At 36.2% G+C, this 12,544-nt stretch overlaps 1 protein-coding gene across 1 annotated transcript in view; it reads right to left on the minus strand.

Annotated features, from left to right (window-relative positions):
• The window catches only part of SLC35F3 (solute carrier family 35 member F3), a 163,590-nt gene that overhangs the window by 149,796 nt on the left and 1,250 nt on the right, over window positions 1–12,544 (minus strand). The gene's annotated exons all lie outside the window — the stretch shown is intronic.

Consider the following 12,544-nt stretch of genomic DNA (forward strand, 5'->3'; position numbering starts at 1 on the left):
TGTACAAACAACTAATTTTAGCCACATACTTCTGCATAGTTTAAGTTACTCATATAAGCCTTATGTATCAAGTAGCTGCAGTGACATGTCCTTGCAACTAAGTAACCCTGATGAAATACAGCTTCCTCATTATTTAAATGAATAAAACCACTTAAGACCTATTTTTCAATTGCAAAGCAGATGCATGATGCTGTAATTACACCCATGGGTGTTTTCAGCTATTATTTTGGTTACTGGATAAGGTCCTTAATATTTTAATGGTGTAACATTAACATAAAAAAATTATGAAAGATGAAGAATAGGAAAAAATGGAACAAATTCAGCTGGACAGGAGCTACTATGATCATCTCATCCAGCTGCCAGCTTCAGGACTGACCAAAAGTTAATGCATATTATTATATGGGTTTTGTCCAAATGCTTCTTCAAAGGTAACATGCCTGAAATGTTACCTTATCATAACTACTATAATGTTTAAACTTCATTAATTAATTGGTCCCAAAAGCTTATGAATGCAAAATTATTTGAGCATTATTATTTGTATTATGTAATTGTTCAGAATTGCTCTAGTTTGAACACTGAAAAAAAATCGAATGAAATCATCTTTATGAGACAACAATAATTCAGCCTATTGGGAAATAAATCAACAGCAACAAAAAACCCAAGACTTGCAAGGCTGGTTATTGAAATCCTTCAGTGAAATTCATCAGCTTCAACACTGAATTGAAATTTATATAACCACTTATCTTTTAGTAAAATCAGCTGCTGTTACACAAAGCAGATTACAGTGCAACTATTTTAACCCTGAACTAACTGAGAGCTATACATCTCAAGCAGAAGAAACCTTTCTGCAAGGTGCTGATTTTGCTGTACCTTCCAATTGTTCTACAATGCAAGTAATTCAGCTAGAACAGTAAATATGCAGGGTATTTTATGTCTCTTGATCTCTCATTTCTCTGGTACAATTCCTACAACTGGGCACACAGCTTTGCATAGGTTCTACAAACCTCCCTCCAAAAAAGTGTTTCAAGGTCCTAATTACCTCAACATTTGAGATTGTTTTACCCCTTCCTGCTTTGAACTGCTTCAGAGAGAAAGGCAGTTTCATTGCTCCTGTGCTGTTCTCACCTAGCATAAAGAAAAATCATTTTCTTATAGATAATTGGAGGATCAAAAATAACAACTGTCTAATTGCCTTCTGCATGGAAAAGTAAAGGAAACAAGAATTCACTAGATGTTCACTAAGGGAATGCTCTTGGCTGCAAAGGAATTTTCTATACATGTTTACATCAATAGATAGCTGCAACACAAATGCTCTCACTTGGAAGCTGGGACCAGATCCAGTCACTCTGCACTTCCATTTGAAAAGTGGAGAACAAGTTCTAATAGCAAAAGAAACCCTAGCCTTGTGATATAGTACATTTGGTTTGTAAAAATACTTTGGTGAGCATGCTCTGGGACTCTCTGGAGGTTTAAGAGTGTCCAAGCTTGCCAAAATGCACAGCTTTCACAAACCTATTACAGAGTCAGACCTCAATTCCCTTCAGGATTGCAGTATTCCTTCATGTCATTAGTCACCGGTTTTACTTAGGCAAAATTCCTCTTAGCTTCTGTCAGTTTTACCAACATGAAGATGGAACAATTCTGGCCTTTGAAAATAAAGAGATAAGAGGTTAATGCACTAACTCAAACAGCTTCATTAGATAGATTTTAAACTTTACCAGTGAGTTTCTCCATCACACATATGGCTTTGTGGTGGGACAGTTTAACAAAAAACAGCAGCAAAACTAAAAACCTAAGCTGGATGTACAACATTCTGTTACCTGTAGCATTTCAAATTTCTCCAAGACCACTAATTCCATCCCAATGCACACTGTCCTTTGTTTCCATTTGCAAGGAGTTCTGGGTTTATATGTTCTTATTTCTTACCTGACTGAGCCAGGGCTGTCAAAAACTAATTGGCTTCCAAACTGCTGCTTATACAAATGATGAACTAGAACTTCTCTTCTACTGTTTTAAAATGCTTCTGCCTCAGACCCATTCAGTGCCACCCACTCTAGTACAGGCAGATTGTTTGTCTACATCTGAAGTGGAAAGACATGAACAACGTTTTATTATTTAGTAAAAATGTGAGTTTGAGCCTAGGGCAATTCAAAATTTTCTGTTAGTAACAGACCTGTCTGAGGAGGTTTTTCCTACACTGGTGCTTCTATAGCATGCTCTGTTAAAAGGCTCAATCCTTTACTCCTAACCTAAATCTGTAAACAATTGTATATGTGCTCACTCTCCTTTCAGCACCTGGGCTCTAGTAGTCAGTTTTCTAGGCAATGGGAAGAAAGAGTGGCCTCTTCTCAATTCCTGTAGATGCTTTCTACTCATGTTGGGACAAGCTATTAAATATTAACTAAACACCAAGTTTAAAGAAATTTAAAATTGCACATCTATTAAAAGAAATAATTATTCTATAATTTAAATTGAGCTCCTCAGTAGTGCTCAGGAACATATAATAAAGACCATGTATGGGTAGGTGTAATTGGATGCAGTTGCCTTAGGAACAAATGTTCAGCATACAAAGCAGAAAGCCTGTTTAAAAGGCAAACTCAGAGACTTAAGCCTGGTAGCTGAAACCTGGCTTGACTAAAGTTACTGAGAAAAGTACCATGGGCTTGGTTGGAGTCAGGGATTCATCCGAAAAGCTTTTCTAATTCTCTCATTATTATCAGTGTAGAACTCAATAATACACTAAAAAGTGCTGTGCTGATGCTGAGATGCATTTCTCTGTTTCCCGTGTTCAGTAAGCTCATCACGAAACAAAAACTACTCTAAAGATTGTAGTTTCAGTACCACTGCCAGTGTATTTTCATTATATAGACATGAGATATCTTTTACAAATTCTTGTAAAAGAATTTGACGTGCAGAGATAAAACACCCTGGTATATGAGTATCATTTTAAAGTAATATTAATTGCAAAGATTCCTATAAAGATGATATGCAAAAATCTTTTCATTTGGTAGGGATAAATACAGAATGCCTAATACTGTTTGCAAGAATGATTTCCAGTGAGATGTAATTTTTACTATGCACATAACAGCCACAGAAGGCACAAAGTATTGTTCCCAGTACAAGACGTGTTTCTTGTCCATGAATTTCTCTACAAAGAAATTACTCATCCATGCTTCTATGATTTACTCCCATTTTTGCTTCCATTTGGAGAAATATTATAAAATACAAAATCATTTCTCACCCTGGGCAAAGTCAGAACACATATATACAGCCCTCTACCTCTTGAAATCACTATTTGCAAAAGACAAGGAATTTCCTACAGATATTAAACTACACATTACTAAGCTGTAAAGTTTGAAAGCAAGTTGTCTTTGAAACAAGAAAAGCAAATACAGAAGGTTTTTATTAAAGAAATTGTTTATCAACTAATACTTCCCCAACACTGTGAAGTAATTTTATGAACTGGAACCAGAGATTCAATTCCACACTGCACCCTCTAAGAGAATCTTCATGAGTCTTACAAACCAACAACCATAGGAAGGCAGTCATTTAAGGTGTCTTTGTGCATTCTTCATATATTCTCCCAAGATAACCTGGAAAGCTGGAGAAATCAGGCAGGAGTCAGATATCCTCCTGAAATCCCTGAAGCCATGCATACAGTAGTTCTATTCCTTCACGTTAACCTAGTTTTCTTTCCTACTCATGCAATTTCCCAGACTGATAAAGAGGACTTTACTTCCCTTATATTTGAAGAAAATTCACATGGCTGTATGTAGGAGTCCCACGATATACCTACAATAATAACGGAATGTGGGCTTATGTTCATTTCCAAGTCAAGGCCTATCTGTCATTCCCATGTCTATTGAAAAAACTTAAATCACTTTTGAACTCCTGCATGCACCAGAATTCACCTTGTCTGGGCATAATCTTGCGTGCATGAAACCCAAGCTCCCAAATTCAGGCCCATGGAATACACTTGCAATGTATGTAAGAAATGGCTGAAAAATAGGTCCTGAAAAGCAGAGGCCTCTAGTCACAACATATGATGTAGAAGTGTCAGGAAGCCAAATCTGTAAAAAGCCTTTTCTGCTCTTTTCTCACTCCTCTTGCTCAACTTGAAAGTAATCAAATCTCCTAACTTAATTAAAGACATTTTCCATGGCTCCACTGACTTTAGGAGGTTTGTTTCTTGACTACCTTTTTCTACCTTTACATTATTTTGTAATTCTTTCTCTTTAACTAGCCTCTAGTAATCAAACCTAAACATATTTAGTTACATTGTAAATGCCTTGCTTCTGAAGCAAAGAAAGACCCCCAAGTGAGAAGTTACCAAGCCAGCAGAACACTAAATACTATGCAGCAAAAAATCTTTTCAGCAGAAGTACAAGGAACAGTGGCTCCTGTCATTAATTTCTATTCCATGAAAAGCGCTAACCAAAACCACAAGCAGTAACTAGCATCTAAGCTGAAAAAGTAAACATGATTATCATCTTCACTTGTTCAAAATAAATGGCTGCATGTTAATTAAATCAGTCATAAAGTTTCCAAAAAACATTACATAAAGTGAGCAGGAGAGACAACAGAATCATAAAGCCATGAAGATATCCTATCAGCTATGTGATGTCACTGCTATTTTTCTTAATGTGAGGCCACCTAAATTCCAACACTGCTGGAAGAGCTTGTCTCAGGAAACAACCCAACTCCTATCTTGGCCAGATACACTCATGGAAAGAAAATAAGGCACATTTGGAAAAAAAATAACCTTAATGGAGCCTCAAGATCCAGAGAGAAATAGAGGTATCTGAAACCATTCAGATGCACTTTTTTGTAAGAGGAACTGAGTGAAGAATAAACGTCTCAAATTATGAAGAAAATGAATTCAGCTATATCTCTGCTGTATCCCTTCTGTCTAGGAATAGTTCATGTAGTGGTTCAAAAAGAAAGTATTTCTCTATGGTCTTCCACACAATCACAGCATTTTTTTTCCCCAAGAATATGCTGAGAGATGAAAGAACATGTGCCTAGTGAAGACAAACAGGGAGTCATAAATACTCAGGGAAGGGGTTTCTACAATAAGATGTACCACATGAAGGCAAGCTATTGCCTAGGCAGGAACCATGATGTGCAGATGAATTTCTACAAACATAAGTGCTCATTTTATTACTGTTCTCAGAGCAGCCACCATACACAAGCAACAGCAGAAAGTCTTATGTCTTTAGCTTCCAAAACAGCAAGAGGGACAGAACTATACCCCTATGTTCCAAAGGATGGTGCTTGCCAAAAACTGGCCTTGACGTAAGTTTTCTATAGAATCACAGAACAATGTGGGTAGGAAGGGACCTTAAGGATCACCTGATGCCAGCTCCTGCCATTGGCAGGGAATAGCTGCCACTATACCTGGTTGCAATCTATCTCTTTCTCTTGAGGTTTATTTTATCTCAAGTAAATGGCAGAAATTATCAGCAATTTACAAGAGGAATATGAAACACAAACACCTCATTACAGGGAAGAGAGATTATGGCATGAAAACTCACCTTGAAGACAGCCCTGACATGAGCTAGATCTAGTAAAATTAGCAATTAAGCTAATGAGCATTGCTGGTCGTTGTCCTTTTGTGGCTTTGTGTTTCAGTAACACAACAGTATCTGATATCCCAGTAGGACAACACGGGCTTTGTAGTCTGATTTCAATAATATTACCTTGTTTAATTGTTTTTATTAAAGAAACCATTATTTAAATTTGCAAATATCCATCACACAGTGCACTCCAGAACTATTACAGAAATTTACCCTGAGGAAGGTTCTGCAATAAAAATAGTTCCAAAAATAAATAAGTATTCTTTCATAATTCTTGATAGTTTCCAAACTATTTTTTCAAAATTAACTTGGTCCCTCATTATTCCATATCAATTCAGAGTAGTATGTGTTTTTAGCAACAATTCATTATTCTTGATTAGTGAACATATTCACATTTCTGTTTTAAAAAAAAAAGGAAATAAATGCAGTTTTTCAATGGAAGGATTCCCAAATGCCAGGTAACCCTTTTCAAAACTGTTAACATGGGTCCTGACATTGCAAAGATGTACAGATAGGTTTAGCAGTAGGTTTTCATGGTGGAGACTTCACTGCTATATTCTAACACAGCAGCATTCAATGGTAACATTCATTAAGGGTATAAAATGAATGCTGGAAATCAACAGACTCTTAATTGCTGTCCCATGAACTGTTTTGCATAAATGGCTGAACATGACATGTAATTAAATCTGCACTGAAAAATACTGAAAGCAATGAATTATTTTGTTTAAACAGCAAAAAAAAACCAAACAAAAAAGATGGCCCATTTTGCAGGCAGTAAATTTTAGTTTCTTCACTATGAAAACTAGATACAAAACACAAAATATTTATTCATCTGCCTAGTTAAAAGTGATGGTTACTTAACACAACACAATTAAAACTGTTGAGTAAACAAGTTAGTAAACATTTACTAAGCATTTACCATTTACTAAATATTTATTAAACAATCAAAAATGTTTAGCAAACCAGTTTAAATGAGAATTTGCTTGGCTTGCCAGCAAGAAATTTAAAACTTAAACTTTGTGATTAATTAAACTCTATAGTGTAACAGGAACCAGTTTTCATCTTAGTACTGGCCAAAAAAGTCTTATCAATTTTGAAAAGCCTAAGAACCACCACATTTCTTCTCTATTGGAATCGTCTTGAAAAAGAAGATTCTGAAAGGCTTTTTCTTTCAATATTCAGCTGCCATCTTTGCAGCTGCTCAGTATTCAGTACCTGTACGGCTCTGGCCTGCCTCAGGTGGCCAGATTGTGCTCATTCTCAGTTGCAAGACCACCCAGAGAGCTGAAACCCACGAGAGCAAATGGGTTCCCTATCAAAAGAGAAGCATATCCTGCAGTATGTGGGATACAAACAGACTCGTGATTAGGTCTCTGAAATACTTAAAGAGATTGTTTCTGGGGACAGGTCTTCTCAGTCACAGTGACTACTCCCTAATGAAGAAATTGCCTAAGAAGTTTTTGTGTGAGCTATCATGTGGACATAAGTCAGGAATATCCCTGGTTCACATATCACCACATGTAGGTTTATCTTGCAGCAGACAACTGCAACTGACATTTGAAACAACAACGCTACAGTACTTTTAAATCTGCAATGAAATTCATCACCATTGCTTTCTGTCACCTGTAGGTGTTCCCATGCTTTCTTAGGTTTTCTTAGCAACATATAAATTACTGATGTTCGTACTGACAATGAAGAGTTGAAGATCATTGATTAAAAAACGAATCAGGCCTCAGACACCATAAGCCTATTAAAAAAAATAATACATATATATAAAACACACATTTTTATTCATCTTCTATGCTTCAGTGCTGACCTACAGATTGGGTGTTATAGCGTGCTGACCTATGGATTGACCCTGGGAAGAGAAACTTGAATAGGTGCACCAAGCAAGACACCTGGAGGTTACTCCATGTTTTCACCTGAAAAGTAAGATTCTCACATAATCATTTGACCTCAGAAACAGCAACATGAATTATACCATCAAGGCTTGCATTAGTTATAAACTTATTACATTCAGTATTTATGCATTAGAAAGCAAGCAATCAGTTTAAATTAATTGCTTACAGCTGGCCTGAAAATGGCTTTCCCCAGAGTCTTCAACTTACGTCTTTGAACTTCTGGAGTACATCACCTCAAAAAGTAAGTTAAATTCTCCCTCAGATGCAAATACATGAAAATGGTATTTGCACAAATTTCTCTTGATTCATAGCCTCACTGGATTTTCTTTTAGCAACTGTGAAACTTCAGCATTCAGTGGCACATGAAAAGAAAATCACAAGGAGGAACACTGGGGATCAGTTGGAAACACTGGTCTTTAGCTGTATAACTGATACGCTAATATTTATAAGGGTACAGTACTCATACACTTAATTAGCTAAAACCAACACTAAATTCTTACCCTTAAAGGCTATCAAAGTCTATAACTGGGAGCATCCTGCCCAGAGGACTTAGGAGCTCCCCATCTCTGGAAGTCTTCAAGGCCAACCTGGATGAGGATTGCATCCTTAGTGAATGTCAGTGTGACAATGAATGTGTCCCTGCCTATGGGAGGGGGGGTTGAAACTAGATGACTTTTAAGGTCCCTTCTTACCCAAATCATTCTATGGTATAATTCTGTGATTGGCGTACTCAGACAATTATGTTTTCTGAGCAGTCTTCAGGCTATTCAACCAAAGTGTACCAGTATGTTACTGATATTGGTGTCAGCACCTAAATTCCACATTCAGGTCAAGACTTAATGTGCTACACACTGGATGAGTACTATATTGAAATTTTGTGCATTAAAATTATATTGCTTGTTTTGTTATTGCTGAAATACCTATGAAGAAACATTAAAAATATGAAAATTAAGATTTAAAGTAGCAGGGAGAAGCAAAGCCAGAGAACTTCATTTAGTGGACACTATATTTCCCTTTCACCTGAACATAATGTCTCTTAAAAGTTATCACTGGGACAACCGGGAATCATTCACAAGGTCAAAGTCTCTGAGAAATGTATGTTCACAAGCTGTGATCTACAGACGGCAGTCAATTCCTAATAAACAGAACTAAGTGGAGTTAAAAGTACATACCATTCTCTTAATTTTCTTTCTGTAGGTAGGGAAACGTCTGTAAGCACACAAAGAATATAAGTGAATAAAAGATGGAGGCCAAGGCCCATATAATCTTAATTTGTCCATAACAATCTGTATTTATGAACACATGCTAAGGATATACAAAAGTCCCTGCTTTAAAAGAAAGACCTTAATCTTAAAGAAGGAGTAGAAGCAGGTGATCTGTAGGAAGAAGATTGCAAAATAGGGATAGCTGGCTCAAGCCCACGTGAATGTATTTAAAATACTAATCACATAATGACACACTGTGATATTGAATCACCAGAAAATAGACCTAGTTACAGAAAAATGGATGTTTGGTAAAGGTGAGAGCTGTGAACATTTCCTGTGGAAACAAGGACCCTGCCAATTGCTACAATCATTAAAATAGACAAATCTTCCATACTGACCAGGAGGGCAGTCCAAGAGTTTTGTGACACCTGTATTTTTCAAGTGCAGAAAAGCTCCTAGGGAACTATACTTGGAAAATATTTAGAAAACTAATTCCAACCGACAGTGCTGTGAAATGGAAACTTAAAATATGGCTGTTTACCTCCAAACTTGCCTCTGCTCTTCAACTGAAGTCCCAGGCTTCCTCCAGAGGCACAAATCATGAGAATTCACATAACCCTCATGGAAGAGAATGGCAGTGCTAATACAGCTCTAACAACAGCTTCATCTCCATACAGGAGGAAGACTGTTGATGGGGTTTGCAAATCTCATGGCATTACTCTGGGGGCTTTTTTATTAAAGTCTTTGATTCCTATGTTCTAAATAAAAGAAAAAAAAAATCAAAGTCAACATACCTCTTACTGATAATGAGAATTTCACAATGTTCAGCTCTGTTACATTTGTAGCTGCGAAAGAGTATGATTCTACAATCTGACTGCATCTTATCTGTTTCTTCCCCTCTGCCTTTATATTTGAAAAATCAAATCACATTCTACAAAATATTCCCCACAGGACACATATGAATATTTGATTTCTACTGGAGAGCAGTTAACCACATAATTAGCTACCCTGGAAATCAAAGAATTCAGAAAAATAAGAACTACCAGATTAGATTCGGGAACACTCCTATTCTCTTTCTAAAGGCTGGCAGATTCTATGGAGGGAAGCACTAGAAACCCTCATGAAAAGTTTCCTCACAACCTAAAAGGGGGGGTAATTCAAATTCTGGATAATTAAATTTAATATTCTCTCCAATATGTTTCCCATTTTCTCACAATTCTAGATCTTGTCTCTGCTATTACAATCCCTTGAAATGTTAATCTCAAGAATAAATTACATGTTTTCTTTAACATTATTTCTTTCTCTATCAGTCTTTCACTGATGGCTTTTCAGCTTCTTTCCCTGTCTGCCTTTTTTCTCTTATGACACATTAAGAAGAAAAACTCTCTATCTGCCTAAGCAACATGTGCCAGTACTTTCCAATACTTTTGTTTCAACGTCTTTAAGGTAAACAGCAAAAACACTTGAGGCTCTTTACAGATTGCTTGTACTCTTTCTCCTTGCTCATCTCCAAGCCTCCTGTAATATTTTTTGAGAGCAGATAACCATAATTACAGTATTTCACTAAATTTGCTGAAAGCATCCTAACACACAGAAACTACATTACATTATTCCAGTTCCTAAAATCTGGTTTGCAAGTGCAGTCAAACAGCAGAGGTCTTCCCTGAGCTGTGTACAGTCCAAAAATCACCAGCCAATGTAATGTCAAAGTTGGCAGGTAATTTTAGCATTTTCAGGAAATGTGAGGCTTCTGTTCGTGATAACTGAATGACATTTATTGACATTTCAGCGAGTCACCAGGCTGGGACAGGTGTCCCTAGGGTAATGTTACAAGTCCTTTCTCATTCTATCCAATCCAGACCAGTTTGTGTCTTTTGCACACTTTCACTTCTCCCTCCTCTTTTTCCAACTAATTTACAAGAATATTAAATACTGGAGTTGCTACATAACTTTGAGGCATCCTGTATGTTTCAAGTTGCTCTCCAAGCAAGTTTTGGGGTCAAGTAACACTGTCTCAGATTGTCAGTGGTAGCTTCCCTAATGGAGTTTCTCTAAAACAAAAACAACCAAATAACCAAAAGCTTTCTGAATCTCTCAAACAATTTTATATATACATACATATACCTATATATGTATATAAATATATATATACATATATATACACACTCTAAATAAAGTACGAAAGGAATACATTCCATTGCAAAAGAGGTAGATCTGGTCCTACAGGCAATTTAGTTACAATAAAAAGTATGTCATCAAGAGAGATAGATTAAATAAATCTAGATTATATTATGGACTTATTTTCTGCAAAGCAGGTCCATTATTAGAGCAGTCCATAATTATAATCATAGTGCACCCAAATGTCTACAAGGATGCAAAACACGATGACAAAAAGTACCCAGGTTGCAATTTCAGCTTAACAAAAATCATTTGTTCACGGTACTTGAGCCAAATAAATTTTCTAACTCCAAAGTCACAAGGAAAGTCCATACCCCAAAATTAGGCATCAGCCCAACTTAAAGGAGTATTCAAAGATGTTTCAAAGTGTCTGTGACAAAGATGTCTTCCCACTTTAGATGATATACCCTATTCAGTCAGCTTTTCAGCTGATGCAGATCAGCATGGCTCTCCTTAAACCATGCTGTAGAAATGAATCTTTTCTTTTATGTGTCCTTCTATGATCCTAGTAACTCAGATTTTAAATTGGCAAAAAATTCACATAACCTATTATTTTTAGACATACATTTATGAAACTCAGACACTTTGAATATTTATTCCCCACCATTATAACTCAAGTATGTAATTTTGTTATTCAGATCAAATTAGGAGAAAAAAAAAGTAACTAGAATAGCAGGCTTAGGTTCGCTATTAACTTTTTCAGACAGAGTTATAAATTTCAACAAATAGGTTATAATTGAGGAGCCAGCATGACCTTTATTATTTCAGAAGGTTCAGCCACAGCAGCTCAGTGTGACTTCAGCTAGACTATTAGTCACTCTGTCAGATAGAATCATTAACATCCATCTCAGTCTGGCATTCACATATGATCTGATCCTTAAAACTGGCCTGAATAAGCTTTATTCTCCAGAACAGCCTCAGTCCAGGAACTGGAAACGATCTTGTAGAAATACCATAGTCCTAGTGAGTAAAGTAAAAAATATCTGATATTTCTGTCATAACTGCAATCAAAGAAAAAAATTTTAAAAAGTCTCTCACAGAAGAGTATTAGAATATTTATTAGTAAAGTCCTATTTTCAGGCAATCAGGAGCAGCTCTCCCTCAGAGAAAAACTAAACTAGTACTGTGTGCCATGCATTCTTGTATCCTTCTACTCCATTATTAACCACACTGCCACATAGATAATCCAGTAGTAAATATTTCAAAACATTTGCACTTAATATTTAGGGAAGTACAATATGAAAACAAACACTTTATCAGAGCCAGTGATTCCAGCAAAGCAGCAATTTCTGTTACAGCAGAATTCTTTTATCAACAAAAATCCTTGCGATGTTACAAAAAACCTTAAAACAACCAAAATAATGTTATGACTTCAATCAACTGGTAAACTATTCTAAAACTTTTTAATGCATACAATTGACATACACATGATGAAAGATGGACGAGAAATAGGACATAACACACAAAAAAACCCTAGCTGATATATTACAACGACTCCAGGTAATGCTTCCTTTGTAAATCGTGTATGTGAAGGAATACAGCTACACCTCTCTTCATACCGTTATCATTTGAAGTTTCTTTCTCAAGTGTATGCATATGGAAGAAACAGTTCCAATGGACATAGGAAAAGCCAGATCATTCAGCTCAAGTGCTGTGAAAATTTGACAGACTCCCAAAACAATGG

The sequence above is a fragment of the Prinia subflava genome, chromosome 2, assembly GCF_021018805.1.
Source record: "Prinia subflava isolate CZ2003 ecotype Zambia chromosome 2, Cam_Psub_1.2, whole genome shotgun sequence".
Lineage (NCBI taxonomy): Eukaryota > Metazoa > Chordata > Aves > Passeriformes > Cisticolidae > Prinia > Prinia subflava.